The sequence below is a fragment of the Charadrius vociferus genome, unplaced genomic scaffold (assembly GCF_000708025.1).
Source record: "Charadrius vociferus isolate BGI_N301 unplaced genomic scaffold, ASM70802v2 scaffold97, whole genome shotgun sequence".
NCBI lineage: Eukaryota > Metazoa > Chordata > Aves > Charadriiformes > Charadriidae > Charadrius > Charadrius vociferus.
Genome location: NW_009649316.1, coordinates 1,496,414 through 1,518,824, shown reverse-complemented (window position 1 = coordinate 1,518,824; position 22,411 = coordinate 1,496,414). Strand labels below are relative to the sequence as shown.

At 38.6% G+C, this 22,411-nt stretch overlaps 1 protein-coding gene across 1 annotated transcript in view; it reads right to left on the bottom strand.

The window, feature by feature from the left end:
- The window catches only part of TPK1 (thiamin pyrophosphokinase 1), a 260,187-nt gene that overhangs the window by 86,055 nt on the left and 151,721 nt on the right, over nucleotides 1-22,411 (bottom strand). The window lies entirely within an intron of this gene.

Below are 22,411 nucleotides of genomic sequence, written 5' to 3'. Positions count from 1 at the left end.
GAGAGAGACCTAATATTTCTAAAGCAGAAGATAGAAATAACAACAACAAAAAATCAGATTCGCTTATAAGTTGAGCAGAAATAAAGGGTCACAAAAAGTGATTTGCTTCTCCCACCAAAAAATTTGACCAGCTATCAGTGACTAATGGCTCATCAAACAGAATATTGTTATTTTATTGAAAAAGGATGCATTCTGAACCATCTTTTATTCATTCTTCTGCAGAAGTTGTTTCATTTTGCCTAATTTTGCAATATTAAAATTAAGGTCAAAAAGGACCGTCTCTTGTCAGTTACAAAGTTATTCAACCGAGTCCACTGCATTAATTACAGACTGCATACTGCTGTACAAATTATGCTTGAAAGAAGAATGAATGAGAAAAGCCAAATTAGTGTGTGAAATATTTATCTGAAACTAAGATTTCTGCATGCCCTTCTAAGAAAATCAATTTCCAAAATCCAATTGTTTTTTCTTATAGTGACAAGTAACCAGCAAGCAGTATATTGGTATTTTATTGATGGGTACAGTAAAAGAATACATAAAAATATTTTCTGAATACTCATTTACAGGTTTTTCTCCATGTTTCTTCAGGTGACTTTGCTTTAGTTGACGTCTATTCCACTTAAACTTTCTAAAAATAGTCTTGGTCTTGAAAGATCTGCTTTGATTAAGACACCTTCCTTTACACTGCAAAAGTTAGGAAACTACTTCACCCTGCCACAACATATTTTTTTTTTTCCTCCCAAACACTAGAACCAACTAAATTAAAAAGACACGCTTTCCCCAAGCTCAAGTCCTTGGAAGTACATCTGCACGTGCCTCAGTTTTACAAACCATTGCAGATGCACTGAAATGTAGAAATTAGCTTTCAAGTCAACATATACATACCTTCTCCCTCATGCACCACACATTTTAAACATCTGACAACAGTTTTATTTTAGGACAGTTAATCATCCATGAGTATTTACTTATAAAAGCCTATTTTCAAGGGAACCTAACTAGACCATAAAAATTTGCTTTAGGCAGAGACAAGCACAAAAGTTAATGCTTTTAGTTTGTTTCCAGAATAATAAAACTTTATTTGAGCACTCCAAAGTCATTGACACCAGTGGGTCCAGTCAAAATAGCTTTTACTTTTAAATCAAGTTTTACTAACCCAAGTGTAAAGATTCCCAAATGTTCCGTTGTTTATTTTAGCTCTAAGATGCTTCAGAGAACATACAAAGTCTGACAGAAAAGACTTTTTTTGAGGAGGGAGGGGATCTTATTACAAAAGGCTCCCTTTTCTGTATTTCACAGACCAGAGCTGTCACTGGAATGAAAGTCTGTTGTAGGTCGTGCTCCTGTAGCGTTTCTCCTGCACATCAATGAAATTTCAGAGGGTTGTTTTCAAGTGCACTTTGTACGCATCTGCCTCTCCTCTCACTAACATCACCATCAAATTCCTCGGGGCCCAGTGGGAGCTCAGGTAAGTCACACTGGACATTTTCTGAAAAAATGTTAACAATGGCTTACACATACAACATTGTTTAAAAATAGAAGCATTCCTTTTTCTAATGCCACCATCCCTACCTTTCCCCCATGATTTTTTCTTTCTTACTTCAAATGTATTGACCAACCGCCCAAACCATTAGTTTCCCATTTTGTCTGATAAAATTATTTGTAGGCAGCTATAAGAACAGTGATCTTTAGACTCAAATCGAATTTTTATATTGTGATGTTATACATACAGGATATTTACATAAAGGCATGATACACTATCCTGTCTGTAAAACTGTTTCCCCACCCATTTCTACCCCAGACTCAAGCCTACCAAAATTCCTTTAAGAGTTTCTTTAAATTTATATATATATAAAAATATATATATATTAAAGAATATATATATATTCTTTATATTTAGACACAAAGAAACTGCCACAATCAAACCGTTTATTTGCTAGAAGCAGGTGCTTACTTACAATGTACCACATGTATAAAGCATCCCAAAATCCTAAGCACTGCTGTCACATCCTACTGGGCATATAACTTATACACAAGCACACATAGCATAGATTTCCCACACCTTTGTTGTCTCTTTTCTGTTTTCATTTCTTCTTTTCTTTTTTTTTTTTTCAATCTGTTCACTCCCTATTCTATTTTTGCTTTATCCTCTGAATATTTTTCTATTTGTCCTCTACATCAAGCAGAACATCCTGAGAGCAACATGAGTTAAACAATGTTTGAATTTATCTATTCATACTGCAGTAAGCATATGGATTCAAGCCTACACAAAGTCCTCTTATTCATAAATAAAAGAACAGAAGGGAGGGCCTTGGACTAAGCTTCCAATCTGACCTCCCCGGAAACTGGAGAAAGTTCAGATCTAACTTGACCTTCCCTAGTCAGGACCATATATATATGTACAAGTAAAACCCATCACATTTTAGACAGGTTTACACAAGAAAGGTATAAAATTCTGAAAAATATATAAAGAACGAAGAAAAATGAGAAGTGCATATTGGGACAAACATACAAGTGACTTGAAAAATGTAGGGTTTTTTCGTGACTACTCAGACAGAGTGCTAGCAATGCCAGTAAGACTTACTAACCTAAGGCACGTCAAGGCAATGTTTCTGAGCTTGACATAACATTTTGACAAGTCTTTTAAGGCCTTAAACTTTAATGAATATGGAAGCAATAATAAGAATGCACGACATATACAGTGTGTGTTTGCTGCCTAATAGGATGTTTTTCTACCCGAATGTGTTCTGCCTGTAACCTCCCAAACCGTGGCTGAGTAATCTAATGAACATACAAATGCTCTTAAACTCAATTCGTTATTATATAAGTCCATGTGGTTTTATTACCTGCGTACACAAGTGCACCCATACTTCCTACCCATCATAAATATCAATCAGGAGAGAAATAAGGAGTCAAACTTCACCCCCATCCATTCTCAAAAACTGCAGTAATCTCATTTTCACCTTTCAATACTCACACATACGGAAGTGCAGGTGTTTATTTCTAGCATTTCTAATATAGTATGTTAAACCAAACAGGGGTCAGGAACCATGTTTGATAGGAGGGTTCAGGTAGCCTTTTAGAAAATTAACTCATGCAAATGAGGTCTTGTCCCCCTGCAAAGAACTGCATTCTTCTGGGCAGCACAATTAAACGAGTATCTTCAAGAAGTGTAAGATTTCTCATCCACATGGACACAAAAGTTCAGATAGTGCTAAATATTCTCCTTCCTCTTTCCAATTAGGTTTCTCATAAACACATGCACTTTCCTGATGATGCATAAAACATGTCTGTTAGTCCAAGCAATGCCTTAGGTCCAAAAATTGTTATACAGTGCACAACTAAATCTTTTTAAAATTCTACTGAAGTAAAGGGCAGCACACGCAATTCTGAAGTTGTGCATATATTTCTAGGACAGATGTCTTTGGGATATTCCTGTTGTAACGCAAATGTTATATTCATTCTTCATTTTAAAAAACATGTACAGGTATACATTTGGAGAAGACTCAGAGTGTTTTAGCTCTGTTACTTTACAGTTTACAAGAACAGACCCATCTTTGCACTTCTGCCTAGATGAAAGTTGCATTTTAAAACATTTATTCAGTTTTTATCTAATTTGTCTTAATATCAGAAAATGGAAACACCCTTTTTAACCAGCAGAAACATCAATCAGTTTAAATGGAGTAGCCTTCAAGTAATTTCCAACAGATATCATTATATTGCTTTTTCTCCCCCATAATAATAAAAAAGTGGCACAAAACACTGTCCCCGAATGACTTAATAAGCATATTCTTTCCATCCGTCATATTCCTGGGAGCATAACAGTCATAACACCATGGTTAATAACTTCCTCTTCAAAAATCATGTTCCATTTTTGAGAACATATTATGGGTCTATAATGAAACTCAGCAAAATGTTCTTTATTGGATAACACTCAGTTTTTAGAACTATGTAATTTTCTCCAGGTACGTAAGAACACACCCACACAGCAGAAAAAAAAACTATCTGAGGAGTTGTGGAAGGGGAAAGGTCCTACAGTCAGAGAATCCTACTTTTTCACACATGACTAATTTTATCATTGTGATATAGTTATAGACACAGATCTACAATCTTTAAAATAAACTATCCTCATTATGTACTACATGATATATCATGTTTAAGTGATATTTCTTCACAGAAATCACATCGGCGACTCAGAGATGAAATTACTTCTGAGACGCTCTGTCTTTTACTCTGGTTTTGGTCTTTGCTTATTTCGACCAGGGCCATTCAATTATAAGGAACCGACTGGAAGCAGTTCTGTTGATTTCCTTTGAATATTTCTTACGGTGGAGAAAAGAAGTCAGACTTTCTGAGTGCCACTCAATTGCAGGTAGTGAATATTAAGGCTCTGGCTAGTGCCAATTAGAGCCCATTTTGCAAAGACTGGCTGGCGTGCCTTGCATGACCTCCTCTGTCCTTGGAAATAGTAGAGTTTGTTTGTGTCTGATTTGGGAAACTTGTTGCTTTGTGACGCAGAAAGAGGGGTCAGGTAGGAAAAATGCCCATCCTGCTAGCATACCTCCCTCTGCTTATGACTCTCTTGCAAGTCTTTTTGTGGGTGTCTGTTCAGCTGGCTATGTTTCCACCTACCACACTAGCCATGTACTTGCCACAGTGTCTGGTCTCCAGAGCACCCTTTGTGCCAACTTATGTATGAAGGTCTAATAAGAAAGTCCTGCTCCTTTCATCCAGTTTGCTATGAGAGGCCCAGATTATTCTGTATGATTTAAACAAGTATTTCCACTAATTTGACTGGGACTAGGCAGGTGAATAGGGATAAGCATGTATACAAGTATTCACTCAGTGAAAGCCTATACAATCAATGAGAAAAGGAGACACAAATATAAGAAGTAGTACCTTCTTCTGAACACAGGTTACCCATGTAACCCATACTGGGTGCTAAGGAATAATTTACTACCCACAAGCATACGTTGCCTGTGATTTTTGAAATACTGGATTACAAATAGTCAGTGACAGCATAGTTTTTATACAGGGTGGTGCATGATCCATGCACTGACATTTTACCAGAATGTAGTGCATTACAAGTGTACTGGTGAATACTTGCATTGGTTTACCATAAAATCAAAACCAAACAACAAAGCAACGAGTCTCCAAGAATTACTCTCTTCTTCCCCAACAAATCAAATAGAGAAGAACCTTCTCCCCTAATTTTGTCCCCTACATGAATAAACACTGCCTGGGAAAGCAGCCAACACCACAAGCAGAGTGAAATGTATGTAGGGAGGAGCAACTGTGGTAACATTACGCGAAGTGCACCCAACACGCACATACAACTGCTAGAACACTGTCACACATCTTCATAGGGAACCCACTGCATTCAGACACTGACTGGGCAGTATTTCTCTGAAGGTAACAACTGGGATGGCTGAGAGCCTGGTGGTCACCTCAGGAGTTACTGCAGCTTCTGCTGAAGTCCACAACTGTAGAGTGCAAGGAACAACTTGGATCCTCCAAAGATCAGGCACACATGAGACTTGCAACAGATACTTCTGCTATGACCTTAGAGTTCATTTCAATCTCCTTTTCAATCTACCATGGGTTCAGATTACGAGCATCTCTTAACATTTTCCCTAAACAATACAATAGGAAAACCTTCATGTTTTTATCCCAGTAGATAATTACCAGATCCATACTCTGTTAGTTCTTCATGTCATTTACTGCATCCTCTCCTCTAGCCTGTCTAAAGTCTGTAGCACTCTCCTGTCCAGTCCATATATGATTGCAAGATCTGCACTGTCTCTCTCTTCTCATCTTTCCACCACTTTCATTCCTGCAGAGCATTAGATGCAAGTGTTTTCCCTCCACTTCCAAAGTCATTGCCAAACTTGGCCTAGATTACAGACTTAACCCAACCCTTAAAAATATCCTCTGTCTTACCTCTACAAAAGGACAGACGCGATTCTGATTTTTTCATATAATATTCAGTTTCTTCCTCTGTGCTGAACATTACACTTCAAATATTTTATTTGACACGTTTGTGAAGTAGCTTAATTTCAGGGGGAAAATAAAAGACAAAGAAATGTATGCTGGTGAATGAACACTCAAATTCTGTTTTTTTAAATTAATTTCAAGAAATTTGGTCTCTCTTTAAAAACATAGGTCAGCAGTTCTTCTGAGAAAGGAAAGAATCAATTATTTGCTTAGGGATTTATACAACATCCACAGTTAGAGATTAGTTCAGATAAGAAAGAGGGAAAATGTGCCTGTCCATCCAACCACAAAAGTTTATCTGACTACACACTAAAGGAGCAGCAACATACTGCTATGCTTGAGTAGGCTGTGTTCATGACAGCTCATTGGACTGGGACGTGATATATGAATTTCCTAGAAACCTCACAGAGTGAGAACAAATCTTGCTGTAAGCTCTGTTGTGTGATATCCTAGGAATTTCTTTTGCTTAGTCGCCTATGAAAGACTGTGATAGCTATAGTCATTTTCCCTTCTGCATTTCTAACCTGCACATCTCTAACACATTAAAAAAGGCAGGAGGGAACAAACATACATCCTCTGTCGTCTCCTGTAAACTGCTTTTTGTTATGACAAACAAAATAGAAGTTGTAATACACTGATGAAATGAAAAATGTTTTATTGGATGGCACAACACTCACTGCTCATGCACAGGGGCAAAAAGCTAAAAGATGTAGATCTCTAATGATTGTCTACCACATCCTGACAAGTTGTTCTTTTCTTTTGTTCCTGGATATATTCTTCATTGGAAACAATCAGCAGGTGTTATAATTTGCATGTATATATTTGGCCAATCTAAGCCATGACATTCTTGGATTCCAACATAAGATATTTTTCTCATGCTTCTTAAGAACTGAGATTAATTAATTTACACATATCCACCTTTTTCACAATTTCTCCTAAGGAAGCTAGGATGAATTTTCAACTACTGTAGAAAAGTGAGGTGATTTTTCTGAGAGGATTAAGTGCTTTCAGTAAAAACCTCCATCATCTCTAAAGGTCACTCCTAATCAAGTCACAAGGACGAAGAAGTGGAACAAAATGTCCCAGGTGACAGGTCACTGGCGACAGAAACCTGGAAAACTGGATTCAATTTTCAATATGGTATTGACTCCCTGGGTATCTGGGCAAATCATTTCACTTCCTCATGCCTTTGTCTCTCTCTCTCTCTCTGTAATATAAGAGTAATACACCTTGAGGTCTAGCTAAAGATTGTGACATGAGATGTAATCTGAGATTCACTAATGGAGGGGAGGATCAGAGCCTATATGAAAAGCGAGGTACATTATTATTCCCGGTCTTATGGATTCTTCTAAAAATAACTATTTCCACCTAACACTTTATATGTCAGCTGCCCCTCATGATCAAAAGTTTTGAGAATAAGCATAGCCTTAATATAGCCTCTAATAGCCTCTAATTTAAAAGATATAAACTGAAGAAAAGAAATCATGCTACTGCAGCATCACACCCTAGTATAAAACTGTACAGACCAGTAAAAAGCATGTCTAAATACTAGGCTTATTTTCAGATTTACTTCACCACCATTTCCCCCTCCTCAAGATTACTATAAAGTAGGAATTATCAAAACAATCAGTCAAGAGAAAGCATCTTCAGGTAAGCTCTAGCTGACTCACCATTGGATTTTTACCCCTCAGATGGGAAAATATGTCCAATTATAAAACAGTGGCCTTAAAATCACCCGGCATTTCCAGAGTCCCATGGAGAAACACTGCCAAACTTCAAGGGGAGAAGATCTTGTTCTCACTCCCCCAGCTGAAAGTGAAGTTTGCACAGGAGCAACCAGATGCAGGCTCTCGGCAGGAGACGCCTCTGGGCTTCCACAAGGAGACACCAGCAGGGTATCAGTTTCACTAAACTGCAGGGGTTGTCTCAGCCTGTCTCAGAAACATGAGCTCCTACCGTCTTTCAAGATGAGAGATTTTAACATCATTATGCATGGGTTTCCAAGTGCTACAGAAATGAGCAATTACATTCGCTTCATTATCTGAAGACCGTGGCTCTGGTTGATGCTTGTGAATGTTGCTGTCCTTGCCACAAAAGAGCATAAATTAGGAGGAGGAACATCTCAGCTGCACATTTGAATTGTATTACCAATGTCAGTCAGCTCACCATAGTGCTGACAGTTATTTCTGACCATTTAGTGCCTTTTAACAGACTACGCTAAATAGCTAAAACTGATTCAATTTCCTAGGTGACTTGGAATAAAAAAAATGAATGTTTAAGTATTTTATCTCCTGAGAATTTTCTAGGTATGTGTTTGACAGTTCAATGTGCTTCCATACTGGAAGCACTTAAAAACTTCCTAGATTATTGTTGAAAAACCTGTTTTCTAAATCAACAGCTTCACAATACCTTCCCAAGGAGACACAGAACGCATTTAGCACAGTAATATGGAACTAGGTTTAAGTACAAAAGAGAAAAAAAAGAGAGACTTTAATGAAGGGCATTACTATTAATAAATTATAACGGAGATTCAATGTTGCCCTGATACTTCTGCAGTATCACCGATTGCTTGTGAACAGGTAAGAAAGGAGATCTATATGTTAGACACACGAAAGACGAAGTGACACAGGCTGAATGGCATTATTAAGTCAGTTGATATCATTAAGCTTACAGAAAATTGTTAAAATACGTGCAGAAGAGATGGCGAGATACTTCCTTTAACTGCACAGGCTCTGAAGTACACCTTCACCTGTGGCATGTATCTTGTGGCACAACAGAGTAGCCGGATTTGTTTATGATAACTCGGGGCTGCTGCTCAAGAGTTCTGCCTGTGGCCACTCATTTTGCACAACAGGACTATACCAGACTCTCCACATTCCCCATGGGATTTCAAGAACCAGCGAGCTGGTTGTAATTCGTTCAGCATGCGAGGCTACATGCAGTAGCTTGCACACCTACAGCACATGGAAATAACTCCCACAAAATCCTGAATGGACAGGACGGTCTGGAACTTCACGCAGAGACTTACTGGCCTCTCAGAGATGTACTGAGTTCTCCCTTGCTGTTGTTTTAATTGCTTTAAGTTTCAGCTGATACTCTGGGTACAGTGAATATCTTCTCAATTTTATTGTCCATTCCCAGGTTCCTCTAACATAAAGGAGACAGACAGCTCCTCCTTAAAGAAATTCACCAAGCTCACGGCTAATGAGACTCTGCCTGTGGCATCATTGTCACAGAAGACTAATTCCAGACCTTCAGCTGCTCTCACTTCACTCTGAAGTACCTCCCCCAGTTGAGGAAAAACTGCTGGTGGTTACAAAGAGGAGAAAAACGTACCGTTTTTTACCAGAGAGGTTTCCTCTTTTGCCTGCCCCAAAGGGAACGTGATAGCTGAGAAAGGACTGAACAAGGTGACCTCATTATTAAGAGCCTAAGGAGACATAAACTGCAATGCAGCTTTTAGATGCATATATCTAAAAATCTTTAAGTTGCTATGAGTTAGGAAGACCTCAGACTCAGAATGCAGAGGCACATTTCATCGCCAACGCTGTGGTGACTAGTAAAAAAGTCTGCAAGCTAATTATTATTCAATCTGATAATTTATTCTTTGATCAGAATAAAAGGATTTCCCTCTGGGTGTAGCTCCTTCTTCTCCCTTAGGTACCTGACATTGCTGAAATTGAAGGCCATAATTCAATTAACAACGGATGGGAACTTTTAATGAAAATTAACCATTCAGAAACAGATGTTGATGCCACAGAAATACAGATACTCCCTATGAAGCATCACTGGCTGTCATGTGGATGGGAAAATGCAGAGACATCTTAACTTGGAATTATACACCAGATGAGATAGTATACTTACATCTGCAGACCACAATTCAATGAAGGGCTTAAGCACATGCTTAGATTTCATTAATCTGCTTTGCCATATGCTTAAATTTATTCTGTACTTATAACATTGCTAGCCAAAAGGTATACGCTTTCACAGTAGGAAAACTTCCCTGATTGTTAAACCACCTTTGGATATGTGTGATTTCTTATGGCATACACAAAAGTGATGCCTAGATTTTTAGATATAATAAATAAAATGCAAACTTGTGAAACAGACTCCATGGCTGCAGCTAGAACTAATGCTAACTGTTTGCAAAGTGGTGCTGCTGAAAGGCTGCCCGCTGACCACCACGGCTCATGTGATTCGTGGTTCAAAATGACTAACACAGATGCCAGGCTTCAAGTTTAAAAAACAGGAAATGAAGGACAGTTGGAAACACAATGCCTACATAAGGTTGTATGCTGGCCACTTTTGAAAGTTTTACCTTCACTTTTTTGGGGAATACAGTTGGAAATACAAAATCAACATAGTGAGCTCTGTTTCTAACTCTCCCCCTCCTCCCCATTATTCCCTTTAGGAAAGGTGTTGAGGACTTTCATCAGACCAATAATTAGGGACTTTCTTTTTTTTCTAATTTGTGATGGAAATTTATCCATCAACAGCTTAAAGCAATCTAATCTTCTTCTAACATTGGTCTTGAGCTTAAACAGACTGTTTATCTCCCTGGCATTTACTCTTTCAGCGCATTTAGAAACAGCAATCATTTCCCCTTTCAGCGCTTTTTCTGAGGTTAAACAAGAGGCTAAAACAAGTCTCCCCTTGTAAGGTAACAAAAACATGAAGAGACATCAGAGTGGACAGAACTATTTCTGAACATGGCCACATAGTCTTCTGTATCAAGAGATTCCAGATTCTTCTCAATAGATACTGTGCAATGGCTCTACCACACCTGTTCAATTTATCTGCGTCTACACTGCCAGGGCTGGAGATTCCCTGGGCAACCTATTCCTCTATCTAATTATCTTCATAGTAGAATTTTTTTCTTACAGTTACCTAGAATCTCCCGTTTCAGTTTACGACCACTGTCTCTCATTCTTCTGCTGTGCACCTCAGGAATAAGCCTGGCTTTGTCATCTTGTTAACCTCTTTACAGATTCTGGAAGATTGCTATTAGGACTCCCTAAATCCTTCTGTTCTCCAGGCTGAAGAAGCCCAGTATCCTCAGCCTCTTCTCACTGGGCATGTGTTCCAGTCCCCAACCATCTTGGTGACCCCTCCATTGAACCTGCTGCTTTGACATTCAGAGCTGCCTCCCACAGGATCCCTTTCTACTGTGAACTGCTCATTCCCAAAAAGGGTGACCACTCTTCTCTTCTTCCTTGCCTGTGCTTCCCAAAGAGCTGCTATCTTCCTATCAGATCTCCAGCCACATGAGCTACCCCACTACATCTCAGCTCTTCCAATGATTTCACTGTTCTGTGTCCATATGTGGAGCTCTAGCTCCTCCTGTTTGTTTCCTAGGCTGCATGCATTTGGATAGAGACACTTGACATGGGTTCTCTTTTGACTTGTTTTATCTTTCCTGAGGGCGCTCTCACTCCATTCCTCTGCCCCTTGAACTTACCACCCTTAACTACAACTCCCTCACTTTAAGCTGTCATCCTCCAGTATAACCCAGCTTAAAACCCTTCTCATCAAGTTGGCCAACCTGTTGTCAAAGATGTTCTTTCCTTGCTTTGTCAAATGGATCCTGTCTCTCACTAGCAGTTCTCATTCCTCAGAGGAACCCGTGATCATAAAAGCCAAAGCATTTCTTGTGACACCAGCTACATAGCCAGCTGTTAACTCACAGGTTGTGTCTGCACCTACCTGAGCATTTCCCTCTCATCTGCAGGTCTAGGCTTGCACATAGGTCTGCCTTTGTGTAAAGAGCTCATCAGTCTCTTTTGTTTTACTTCAGATTTCCCTTGGTAGCGTCACTGGTGTCCATGTAGATGAGCAGCAAAAGGTAACAATCCAAGGGCGAGATGACCCTTAGCAGTCTCTCTGCAAAATCCTTGATCCAGACCCTTGCCAAGCAACTCAACTCCTGTGAAAGCACGTCTGGTCAGCAGATGGGTGCCTTTGTCTCCTGCAGAAAGGTATCTCCAGTCACTGTTACCTGCTGCTAACGCTCAGATAGTTCTCACAGAAGGAGCTTGTTCCCTTTCGTTGGCTATTAGGGCACTTTACCAATTCTGTAAATTTAGATCTGAGGATGGAGCAGGAGTCTTTCTTGTGCTGCCAAGTCACAAGCTTCCAGACTCCTTTTCTTGCTTTTAACAGGAACACATTCACTCCAAATATCTTGATTTTAGGACAAGGAGTAGGAAGCCCATGCTCCCATGCAGGTCATTGGGCCCAACTGCACTGTCGGCAAGGTTTTATGATTGCAGTTAACGTGACAGTGACAGACGCATTACAGTCTTAAAAGACATGGAAGAATTCAATCCCTGACCCCCATCTCCTCTTGGGATATTCTGTTACAGCAGAGAGAGTGCTGAAGTAATGTAATCAGCTGTTACCAACATGAAGAAAATTCGGATTGCAAAGTAAATCACTTCCCAGGGCAAAGCTGAATAGTTCTAGCTAAATCTTGTTTATCAGGGTAGTACAGCATTTTCCCCAGAACCTCACATATTACTAAATATTATCATTCTTTTGCTCTGATCCTTTTTTAACAGTAAATGTAAACATAGAAAATCCATACAGTTGACACCACTGCCCTGGCAGATACAGAATTAACAATGATACTCTAAGGGATTGAAAAGCCTAAGTGATTTCACAAAGGGATTGAATTTAAGAAATAACATATTTTCAAATATAACTCAGGCCAGAATACGGATGCTCACCTCCTGCAACTTCCAACTAATGCCAATACTCAGATGTGAACAGAAAGGACCATTTTTAAGTTTTCCTCTAAAGGAATCTATAAAACCTTCAGGTTTGGTCAATGATTAAGTATTCAGCATTCTGGGGTTTTTTGGGTTGGTTTTGTTTGGGTTTTTTTTGTAGTAGACAATAATTTATCAACTACTATCACTTTAATTTTTATTGTCATTTACATTCCGTCTAGGAACAATAATACTGATTTTCCCTGCTACATTTTTAATTGTACGCAATAAAATATTTTCTATTCATTTTCTTTCCAGAGGAGGCTCTGTCACAGATTACAGACTTCTGATACCTGTTAGGTTCCCTACAGAATTTTCTGTAATGCCAGGGAGGGATTGAAAAAATCCCATACCCCTGAACTATCATTGAAATCCGTTTAATACTCAAAGAGGAAAGCTCTTATTAGAAAACTTGAAATTCACCTCAAGCAAGGCAGTAAGATGCTTTCAGAGAGACATTGTCACTTAGTGGGTAGCACAGAATCCTGGGACTTGAGAAATTCGAGCTAATACGATAAAGCTGAACAGAGAGTTATAACAACAACAATTTAAGGGTGATGCATAGGAATGCTGCAGTAGACATCACCCCAATAGCTTCCAACACTACACAGATGAGGCCACTTTGGTCATTGGTACAACAGAATCAAGAGGAAATACTGCGAGATCCAAGAGGAATACATGGAGCCAGAATGACAAAAGGGCATCGATGAATTAATGCTTCATATTATAGAATTGTAACTGCTGAGAGGAGACAAATCCTGGGAATAAACTTCATGGTAGCAGTGCCTGCTTAAGTTAAAGCAAGAATATTTTTTACAAAACTAAATTAAAAATTTAAGATATCTTGATGTGCCAAGAAAAGAGAGTCGATGGGATCCAAGAAAAATCAAGAGAGGTGAAAAAAGGGAAAGAAAAAAAACCAAGATTAGAAAGAGAAAATGAGATCTTGCTGTATGATGATTAATCACTAAGGGGAGTGGCTTCTGATCAGGCAAGTCACACAAAGTGTTCCCTCTAAGAAATTATCCCTCTAAGTCCCATTAGTCCTTTATGTCTAATGGTTAACCTTGAAACTTCAAAACATTGTATTACTCCCTCTAGGTGTCTGGTGGTAGACAAATATTTTAAACCAACACAATAACCATAAAAATACTACAAAAGCAATCTGTAAAGTACCAGTCTATCAGACCTTCATACAGACAAACATTTGAATCGTTTTTCTTTTTTCAAGTACAAAAATATGGCACTTTCTATAAAGCTTATACCATAGAAACATATAATAGTATGGATTGGGTCAGAAGGAACCTTAAACATAATCTAGTTCCAACCCCTCTGCCATGGGCCGGGACACCTCCAGTTACTCAAAGCCCCAACCAAGTTGGCCTTGAACACCTCCAGGAATGGGAGCTCCACAACTTCTCTGGGCAACCTGTTTCAGTGCCTCACCACCCTCACAGTAAAAAATTTATTCCTAATATCTAATCTAAATCTACCCTCTTTCAGTTTAAAACCATTGCCCCTCGTCCTATTGCTACGCTCCTTGATAAAGAGTCCCTCCCCATCTTTCCTGTAGGCCCCCTTTAGGTACTGGAAGGCTGCAATAAGGTCTCCCTGGAGCCTTCTCTTCTTCAGGCTGAACAGCCCCAACCCTCTCAGCCTGTCCTCATAGGAGGACATAGGCCTGTCCTCCAGCCCTCTGATCATCTTCGTGGCCCTCCTCTGGACTCATTCCAAGACGTCCATGTCCCTCTTATGGGGGGGCTCCAGAGCTGGACACAGTACTCCAGGTGGGGTCTCAGGAGAGCAGAGTAGAGGGGCAAAATCACCTTTCACCTGCTGGCCATGCTTCTTTTGATGCAGCCCAGGATATGGTTGACCTTTTGGATTTCAAGCACACATTGCCAGCTCATGTTGAGCTTCTCATCCACCAACACCCCCAAGTCCTTCTCCTCAGGGCTGGTTTCAGTCTATTCTCTGCCCAGCTTGTATTTGTGCTTGGGATTGCCCCAACACATGGCCTTGTTGAACTTCATGAGGTTTGCACAGGCCCACCTCTCAAGTCTGTCCAGGTCCCTCTGGATGGCATCCCTTCCCTCCAGCATGTCAACTGTTCCACAGAGCTCGGTGTCATTGGCAAACTTGCTGAGGGTGCATCAATCCCAACATCCACATCATCGACAAAGATGTTAAACAGCACCAGTCCCAATACCAACCCCTGAGGAACACCACTCATCACTTATTAAATTATGTACAAAGTATTTAATTCTGTTGTTCAAATTTGGAATCCACATTACAGTCTTTTAAAATCCTTTTTTTTTTTTTTGTTCAAAAATCTATTCACAAAAAGCTTGGGAATTCTCTAGCTTGCTGCAAAACCCCCATATAGGATCAAAGTCCTACCTGGAAAAAATACCCAAACAAAACTAGAATGAACACATATATGTACGCACACTCCCGCTTTGTCCTGTTTTGTTACAGAAGAAAGATTAAATGAACACACAGCAAGTGGAAAATACTGCTGTGGTGTTCCTCAGCTTACGGCTATCACCAAAAGACAAGAAAGTCTTACCAGGTTCCCATTGATCTCAGTTTAAGCATCAGCTACTACTGATAAGCAAATGTCAAAGACAAACGTTATATGTTTCGCTGCTAATCATTTAACATAAAGCAGTCAACTTGTGCAGCAGAAGAATTGTTTTACAGTAAAGAAAATTATTAATACTACATTGCACACAATAAACCAAAGTATCAGAGCACTGCAGAAACAAGTTATTTAAGGATGGAGACGAAAAGAAGGATTAAGACTTCAAAGGAAACATAAGTAATTGACAGGTTTGGGAAAACACACAGCTTTGAGAAAATTAGTTTTGTAACAGAAAACTTCTTGTGGTTTCCAAAAAGCAGCAAACCCGATATTATCATTTTAACAAGATCATATTGCAACAGCTAGGGGCAACAACAGAGAGCAGGAACCTCATTGGAAAAGCTTTATTTAGGGTCAAGATTATCCTAGATGATCATCCATCAGCTGCTGTAGTAACTAATTAAAAATCTGGACAAAGACTGAAAAATTTTGAGAGCAGAACCATTGAAACTTACCAAACACCAGATATTGATTCAGAACCAAAATGGATGACTCCAGAATTTAGAAATACATAAGCAATCCAATTAGACTCCTTACATCATCTTCTCTTGCAGACAATCATAAAGATGTGAATTTAAAAACAGCTGTGTGATTAACATATCCTGCTGTAGAGTATTACTTATTTCTTAAGAAATATGCGCAGATGAAAATCTCATTTAGTAATGACTATTCTTTTTCACTTGACAATGACGTTTTGATATTTTCCTTTCCTCTCAGAAAGATCAGTATTTTTTTTAAAGTGGTTACCTGCAAGCTAACAAACTGACTTACAAATTTGTTATAATCTCTTTGTCTAAGCAAAGACTGTAGGATGAGACGTATAAAAAAAATATTTTGCATATGTCTTCATTACACAGAAGTAATCCATAACTATTAGATGTCATCCTCTGCAAAAAAGTCCAGGAAAAATCCACATAATTCCAAATATTTCAAAAAGGTGATGGACTTTTAACTGATGCTAAATAAACTGCTTGAAAGTATGTGAGTGTTTCAAAAGCTAATTATTATTTTTAAGATACTATGTAAGCTTTGTATATTTCATACCACACATTTGCTGATGCTGGAATAGAACTAAATTATAAAGAATTTAGCGACTAAGAGAAAATGCCCCTAAAATTTTCCTTTTGTAACAGTGAGAAGCAAGTTGGCAAGTAAATCTTCCTCAGGTCAAGATGTGATTGACAAAACTGAATTAAATTTGGATCACTGATATCCAGTAGAACACAGAAATCCTGTGGCAAACATGGAGCAACACCACTTCATAGCCATAAATTACCATGAAATAACCCTAAGACACTTGAACCTAGAGACTTTGGAAGGTCACATTTACGCAGGCCCACTACAAAACCACGTGATAAGAATGACTGAATGATCATCAGCTCAGCTGGATTTTCCCAGGGAATAAGACAAACACAGGCTCTAACTCTAACAGTCTTATTTTAAGAACAAAAGTTGAGCTGTATCCAAATCCTCAAAGTTTCTTACCAAAGAAGGAAACCAAGGCAGCTAAACTGCCAACATAGCAACATTTTTTTCTGAGAAGCCATTTCAACGTGCTACTGAGGCTCTGGAAGCACAAAACCCCTTCCTGCAAGGGTTTCTGTGGAGGAGTCAGACTCCCAGAGAAGAGCTCGAGTGTGACTTTTCCATTGCTAATATTTTTTTTACATTGGCAGCGAATGGCTGAATGGCTGGCCTTCTCATAGAAAAAGACAATAGGAAAAAAAATCATAGAAAAGCTTATTCAAGTGACCTACAAGGAGCTTGAGGCACAGAGTTTCACTGCTTTGTCAGCTAGATTAAGTTCCAACAGTGCTCTCTGAGAGCAGATACCAAGCAGGAAAGACAGCCTTTCAGGACAACAAATATTTTAAGTACTAAATATATGTTTAAGTATTTTGTTTAAATATTAAATAGATGTTTAAATATCTATTTAAACACCTTTCTTGGCAACTGGGACCTTTTTGCAACTGAATCTACCCACAAAAGGTACTAATAATATAGGAAAAGGAGACATCAAAGGTTATCCCCAAATTTCCAAATTCCAAAGTTATACCCCAGAAGAGGCACACTCGCTAAAGATCTTCTCCAGAGTGCCAGTACAAGCCAGATTTGCTTCTTACACGTATGAGGCGGTACAGAACTGATCTGATAACTCATTCTTGAAGTTCCTGCAAAATTCAAGGAAGTGGCTGCCAGAAGTAAACTCAGAAGTTGAAGGTATATACCCTGAACTTCCCATTAAACTTTACTCTACAAGCACGGAAACAAAGCAAACCAAATAACATTGGCATAGAGAATTGCAACAACAAACTCCAGTAATGTTTCCAGTCTTGTACCTTCCCTCGCTCATATCTATTGCCATATGCCCATCTAGGAGCACATCTCCATGCCTAGTGACCCTGTCTGCATCTGTAAAATGGCTCAGGTAATACTGTCTGGACCTCCAGCCAACTGTCATGGCACAGCTCATATGCATATGGCTGTTCTTTCTTGTCCCCAAGAGAAGGTGGTACACTTCTACGTCTGTGCTAACCCCAAATTGTGCCCAGGCACTGTCTGTGAGAATGAGAGCAGGCTAGCAACAAAAACCGTGCTTGGGACCATGCTAAATAATTAGCTGCACGGCCTCCTGTATGGCAATATTTATGTTAATCAAGGGCCTTACTAATATTGTTGTTACTATTACCATAATACTATGTTCCACCTCAGTGCAGAGCTGAGGATGTAATGGCATTTTGTAAAAAAACTAAACGAGCCTCACAGTATCCATTCAGAGAAGGATGTGGGTTTTATACAATTTACAAACTTGGAGCCTGTGAGATCAAAAGACTATACAATTTACTTCTTTCCAATGAAATTGCAGTAAAAAGGCAAGAATAACGGATGTGACTCCTGATTCTTATTGCTCATATCTAGCTGCTGGACTACTATCTATGATGTTAAATTATTCACCGTTTCTCACAGGGAAGGCAAGAATGCACTCACAAGAAAAGCTGTGTGCCAGAAAAAGGGTTATCCAAGTATTCACACGCTCTTTCAAAAGAGTTAGCTAACTGACAGAAATATGCTGCTGTAACACATTTTCACAAGTAGGTAGCAATTCTTCTCTACATCCCAGGGCTGGAATCCTGTGTGGGGAAAACTGAACTGCTCAATATAATGTAAAAGACAGGCCTCATTAACTCTTGGACATCTTCTCATTTCTTGGTCATAAATCCTATTACCTTGTATTACAAACTGCCATAAAACTCACAGATAAAAGATAATTTATGCTCAGTGTACAGAAGCTAATGTTTCTGTACTCCTGAGAAGCACACAACCAGAAAATGAGAAAGTATGTATGTGAAACCTTAAGTCATTCATATTGAGCATGGCTAGCATGATAAACATGACTCTAAGGGCCTAATGCTCTTCAACCAGGGTAGACTCTAATTGATATTACCAAAATTTCAAGCATAAAAGGTATGGACTGTTGCATAAAATATCCTGCTTATAAAGACTGATTATTCCTTATTAAGAATTCAGGCTTTCCTCCTTCCCTCCACTACAGAAAGAAATACAATAGCTATTCAAAACTTTTTTTTTTTTTTACTTTTTTTTTTTTTTTTAATTCCAATCATCATATTAGAAAATGCTTCAGAGCAAGGACCACCTCCTGGAATTCTTACACAGTCTCCTTATTTCTGACTCCCATGCTAATTAGTGTTGCATGACACAAAAACTAACAACCCTTGGAGTTGACAAAATCAAAGGCAGTTCAATTTCTTATTTGCTTTTTCTCTGAAGCAATTTAAAGTCTTTGGACTTTGGCACTGATTTTAACTGTGTTGGTTATCTGCTCAAAAGAATATTTTGCTTTACTGAAGACTGAGCAAAAGATGCATTAAATTTAGGATGTTTGTCATTAGTTTTCCTTTCCCATTCAGAGGAGAGAAAAATCTTTCACTGCCAACTTACAACTTCTGTAGTTACACTATGTTCTCATGCTTGGACCCTTCCATAGCTGCACCTCATTTCATGCCTGCTCTCTTTTCTTAAATACTTGTTCAGTAATTTGACCTATTTGGGAATTCATTTATCTAAATTTAGATACCTACAGTGTATACCTAGATCCCAGCCTACCACCCAATTTCTCCATATAGTCCACAGAGACAGGTATTTATGGGGTGTAATTCTTCCCATCCTTTTTCTCTTCTTCACCTCTCAGCACAGATCATCCTCACAGGTCAGAAATGAATATAAAAGAGTTTACTTCCTTGTAGTTTTCTTCACTTTCCATGCCAAAACATTTTTATCAATACATTTCAAAAACTTGCACTGTCAGTCCGTCTATTTCCCAAGAGATACCCCAGTACTCAAAATGCCAATTACTCTTACATTCAGTGCTTGGATAATTTTATTGGCTAATGAAAACACGCTTTGTTTAGCTGGTCCTCCTTGCTTGGTAGTCTGCAGTGGATTCCAAATCAGGCATTGTCTTTGTTGACTTCCTCTAGCACCCTGAAGACTTTTAGCAAGCCTATAAGCCTGTTTCCTACAACACTGTGGACCCTTTGCGAGTGTGTTAAATATTAGTTTATTTCTTCCACTGTACCCCTCTCTATCAACATTGTAATAATGTGAAATAACCCTCAGAGCAATTACTTAATAGATTGTATGGTGTACGTACTTAGATATCAACTCACGCTGTCCTCCTCGTAGTTTCTGCATTAGTAACTACAAGTTCAGCAGCTTGACTTGTTACTCCCCTTTGTATCCTTCCTAGGGATGTTATGGGATTACCAGTTTATCTGCTCTATCCAAATATTTCATCATCTGCCTAGGTACACATGATAAGTAAACTCTCCTCCCTAGGAGAAGGGAAGACTGAGGGGGGATCTTATTAATGCTTCTAAATAATTAAAGGGACAGTGCCAAGGGGATGGGAACAGACTTTTTTCAGTGGTGCCCAGTGATAGGACAAGAGGTAACAGGCACAAATTTGAACATAGAAATTCCAATAGAACCAATACAAGTCTCCCGCTATACTGAATGGAGGACTAATGTTATTTTGAAGCAAAAACATGCTTATATTTTGCTCATATATTTTATCCAAGGAATCCAATAAAGATCAGATTCTTCTTCCCCAAGAGAGAAAGGTTTCAGATCTACATTTTATAGAAAAAGCAACATGCTCTTAACTTTATCATTTGCATTAGCATTTGAATCTCAAAACCTTGCTTCATTTGTTGCACAGTTTCCAGACTTGCATTTCAAAAAGTCAGTGGGTCTCCCACTGTGTTCAACTCCCTCCTACCTTGATTTTAAATTACAAAGGGGAGAGGGGAAAAAGAGAGAATGTCATGATTGTGGCTGTTTACGAGAGCAAAATATCATGCTGAACTCCATTAAAAAAACCCCACAAAACTACTTGCAAGCTTAGGATCCACTTTTCTTTCTGTGTATAAACTACTTACTTGATTTTTATCTAAACTATGCAGGATTAATGTTATTATCTGGAGGTACCATGACAGTTGACTGAAGATGCTGTCAGTGACAAGTTTATACCAACACTGAAAAGCAATTTTGTGTCAAAGTTAGCATTAAGATTGTTTAAACAGCCTGCCCCTATATCTGCCCTTTATTTCTGAATGCTAGAAACAGCCTGAAGTTACACAAGTCAGTGACTGGCAATGCAGACTGACAGCGAGGAATGGCAGAAAAATTAATATCCTGTGGAACTCTCCCCATCAATAAAAAAGTATTAAATGCTTCTTGTACGGCATTATTAAACCCAAAACATAACGACATTTTGAGCAAGCCCAAACAATTAGCAACCTCCCATTTCTATTTAAATGCACAGATTTTTTTTTTTTTTTTTTCCCAGTTCCAAAGGGTTCAATTATTCATTGAAGATTCTTCTGAAAGCAACCTTAGGCATGGCATTTTAAAGCCACTTATGGAAAAGATGAATGAAAAGAATTAAAAGTCTTTCCAGTCCAAGTAAGTGATTTGTAAGCTAAACTGGGAATTCTCTGTCTTATTTCAGCTTTTCAATATGTTCTTAAAAATATCCTAAAATTAATTTACAGTGGTCAGTGAAGTACTGCACCAACAGATCAATCACAAGCAAGTTACTCCTCACTTTCAGATTTTAACCACAGTTATCTTCTTTCCCTCTCCCTCTGCTGCCTCTGTCCATTTAGCTGTGCAACTAATGATCAGTCTCATTCTTTGTCATACTGGCAAAGAGCTCCTGCACCTACTATCTTTCCCGCAGACTCAGGGCTTCAAAGCTGTTAACACAGCATCTGCCCCTGTGGATTTAAATCTATAATCTCATAGAACCTTATTAATGCTTTTCTCAAATTACAATGAAGCACGTGTGGTGTAGGGTTTTGTCAAGTTTATCTGTGAATGTTATTTATTTTAATGAAATAAGCTTTCCAAGATAAAATGGGAAAGTTAGTTAAGCTTCTAGAAACGCTGACATCAGGAAAAGATATTTCCAAACAAATAAATGAATCACTGTTAGAGAAGACTCTCTGATGCTTAGATTTGCCTTTAATTTAAATCTTAGAAGCAGAAGCCCAGCAAGATCTTTTGTGTGTGTTGTTTTATGAATCAATAAATGGAATGATGGACCTGAAAAACCACAAAAATAACACACCTTAAATAAATTCCCTCGCTGATCCTAGCTGGATTCCCATCATAATGAACTGCACCACTCAGACCACATAAGAGCTCTGCCTGACGTGTTTGTCAGGAACTCCCTCGTATCTTCATCTTAAAGCTTTCTTTTGTTTCTCTTACTGCAGACATAGTTATTTCTACTCAACATGCAGAAGGGCTGTGTGCTAAATTTAAACTTACTGGAATCTAATTAAAAAGTTTTAAAACTTTTTTTTTTTTCATTTTCAATAAAAAACTATATTTACACAAATTCAGTTTTCATACCTTCTGGATTTCTGCGTTCCTCCCTGTCTTCAAACTAGAACACTCTCCTTTTAAACAAATCTATCCCGAA